This window comes from Triticum aestivum, chromosome 7D (assembly GCF_018294505.1).
Source record: "Triticum aestivum cultivar Chinese Spring chromosome 7D, IWGSC CS RefSeq v2.1, whole genome shotgun sequence".
Lineage (NCBI taxonomy): Eukaryota > Viridiplantae > Streptophyta > Magnoliopsida > Poales > Poaceae > Triticum > Triticum aestivum.
The window spans coordinates 149113910-149117685 of NC_057814.1; positions in this window are offsets into that span (position 1 = coordinate 149113910).

Genomic DNA, 3776 nt, shown 5'->3' on the forward strand with positions numbered 1-3776 from the left:
ATTTGGCAACAGATTTTTTCCAGAGATCTGGTAGAATGAGTATCAAGGATCACACGAAAGTCGAGATCGAGTGGTGCAGTGCGCCATATGCGGCGCCGCCGAGATGCAAGCACTTGTGTGCGCATGCCTTCCTTTATGGGCAGACGAGAGATGATCTCGCCGAGGATGGCGTCCGGGAGATCGCTGATGCGGTCCGAACCAGACTCAACATGGTTCTCGGATCCAGTGGGCGGGCCACAACCGCTCCTCTTAACGAGCTTAGCGGGCACGGGTACAGCCGCGAACCTCGTCTTCTTGTTGCTAGAGGCACGCTTCTTCATCTCCATTGCCGAGCTCGTGCCGCCTCCGTTGCAGCTCTCTGTGCGGTGGATCTGGGAAGAGGGTTAGGGTTTTACGATTCACAAAGACGACAATATATATACGTACCTAATCTACAAGATTTCAACAGACATGGTGGAATAGTCACGGCTTCGAGAGACGTGCGTCATGACGAGGCACGGCTATCAACCGTCCGGGTACACAGAAGTTTGGTGGGAGAGGCATGGGTCGGCATACTCAGTTAAGGACGCACGGTTGTGCGGTCTGTAGAGACACGGTGGTGTGGAGCCACGACACGGTGGCAAGTGTCATGTGAGGCACGTGCATGCAGGCGCTGGAGGCACCTAATTGCAGTCTGTGCAGGCACCGACCCCATTGAAGCCTCTACAGACATAGGTATCAACTCCCTGGATGCACAAAAGTGTGGTGGCAGAGGCATGGCTGCGAACTCTCAGTTGAAAATACACGGTTGTGGAGTCTCTGGATCCACGTGCCGTGTGTCTCCAGGGGAACGTAAAAGCCACGGCTCGTGGCACATGAGGCACAAGGGTGCAGACTCCAGGGGCGCCGAAGTTTAGCCTCTACAGGCACGTACGATTGTCAACCATGTGGATGCACAAAATTATGGTGGCAGAGGCATGGATCCGAATCTCATCTATGGAGGCACGGGTGTGTATTCTCTGCAACCACAAGGGTCACGACAAGTGTCATGTGAGGCACGTGTATTGAAACACCGGAGGCGCGGAAATGAAGCCTCTTAGGCACGAATGTCAACCCAAATGGATGCACAAAAGTGTGGTGGCAGAGGCATGGGTGAGAATGCTCTGCTGGAGAGGCACGTTGTGAGCTCTCTGGACCCATGGGCGTCTGGCTCCACGGGCACCTAACAGTCATGGATTATGTCACGTGAGGCACGTAGATGCAGGCGCCAGAGGCACTGTTGTGAAGTTTCTGGACAAAGTCTGACCTTAAGACGAAGAACAACCGTCATGTCACGAGACGCGCGGTTTTATTGGCCTACAAATCACGGACTTGCTTCGGTATTGGAAAGGTTCCCACTGACGAGTTAATTATCAGTGGGAACATGGTACTGTACTAACAAAGAGTCAGTGTCGTGCCGGTAAAATACTCAGAATCTTTCCGCTGAAACATCTCGATGTGCCTGAAGGCACGGACGTCCCGTAGCACGGAGCACGAGTTTACAACCAGTACATCCACCGGCTAACAGGTCGTGTAAATACACTACGAACATCTTGTTCGCTCTAACAACAATTATATTTATTGTACAAACTTCAATTATACGCTAGAGGCACGGGTATCCACTGTAGGGATACACATAAGTTTGGTGGGAGAGGCATGTGTCCAAATACTCAATTAGAGACGCACGGTTGTGCGGTCTGTAGAGAGACGGGGGTGTGGCGCCATGACACGGGGGCAAGTGTCATGTGAGGCACATGCGTGCAGGCGGTGGAGGCACCTAATTGAAGTCTGTACAAGCACGGACCTCGTTGAAGCCTCCACAGAGCCAGCTATCAACTCCCTAGATGCACAAAAGTGTGGTGGCAGAGGCATGGCTGCGAACACTCAGTTGAAAAGACACGTTTGTGAAGTCTCTGGATCCACGGCAGTGTGTCTCCAGGGGAACGTAAAAGCCATGGCTCGTGGCACGTGAGACACAAGGGTGCAGGCTCCGGAGGCACCGAAGTCTAGCCTCTACAGGGATGGACGATTGTCAACCCTCTCAATGCACAAAAATCACGGTGGCAGAGGCATGGATCCGAATACTCGGCTATGGAGGCACGGACGTGTATTCTCTGCAACCACAAGGGTCACGGCAAGTGTCATGTGAGGCACGTCTATTGAAACACCGGAGGCACGGAAATGAAGCCTCTTAGGCACGAGTGTCAACCCAATGGATGCACAAAAGTGTGGTGAGAATGCTCTGCTGGAGAGACACCGTTGTGAGCTCTCTGGACCCGCGGCGTCTGGTTCCACGGGCACCTAACAGTCACGGCTTATGTCATGTGAGGCACGTAGATGCAGGCGCCGGAGGCACTATTGGGGAGCCACTACACGCACGGGCATGGCGTTTCTCCAGGCCTGGCTCAGCATAAACCCTCTCTGGGTGCAGAAAAGTGTGCGCAGAAGGCGCCGAAGTAAGGCCTCTACATGCACGTGTACCAACCTTCTTGATACTCAGTTAGAAAGCACGATTGTGAAGTTTCTAGACAAAGTCTGACCTCAAGACGAAGAACAGCCATCATGTCACGAGACAGACGGTTTTATTGGCCTACGAATCACGGACTTGCTTCGGTATTGGAAAGGTTCCCACTGACGAGTTCATTATCAGTGGGAACATGGTACTGTACTAACAAAGAGTCAGTGTCGTGACGGTAAAATACTCACAATCTTTCCACTGAAACATTCAATGTGCCTGAAGGCACGGATGTTTGCACAGTTATAACACTTTCGTTTGCACATTTACAACACTTTCTAATCAAGGATTGTTATGGCAAGCTTACAGACGGTACACAATATTACAAGAGTTGTCTGTTCATGTTTAGACAAAACGCACGTTCAAAAGGATGCAACAACATGTAACCCTGCAAGCTTGAACAACTTACTCCAGCTCTGTGTTCAGCAGTCACAGCTGAATGGGTCCGTCAAATCCAGGTATTCAACACGCGTGAGATTTAAATAAAAGAACCAGTGCTTGCACGCTCCTGATAATATAAGGCGAGCACGTTCAGAAGCCTTTTTGTGCCACAGAAGATCCTTTTGATGCTTTTCGTAAAATTCTTCCGTGAAGTCTTGGTGAAGCGATAGTTAAGCCTCATGGTCTCAAGCTTGCTTGCACTTAGAACAAAGAATCTCACAAATTCAATGTTTACCAAGCAGGGTTCATAGTCATCCAGCGTTACTGTCTTCAAACGAAAGTCATCTCGTTTGACAAACGGTCGGTGCTTACGACGCCATGTATTTGTTTCTCCGTAACAGAGTCCTCCCTAGATGTACATGAAGAATGAAAATACTCAAGCTCTAAAAACAGATATTCCGTCGAAAGAGCACATGAATGGTTAATTCTATCACCTCCGTCCTGGTAAAGTATTTATTGGATTTTTTGTAGATACGGGTGTATGTAATACTAAAACATGTCTAGCCACGGGTGTATCAATTTACAGACGAATGTAAGACAAGCTTTTTAAGACATATAGTAGAAGTAGTACAGTGTGCATGTTATGGGCTTTCAATGTGTGTGAGAATCATCACCTCGATAAACAAGTTCTCAAGGCTTCGAAAGCATTGCATCAGGGAAATGGCCACGTCCACTTCAAAACACATCTTGATGAGCAGAGTCTTGACCATTCGAAGCACTGTTGACAGGCTGACTGCCGGCAAACCGTGCATGGTGCACGCACAACGATTTTAAAAATTGAACAAAAGGTTCTATTACATGA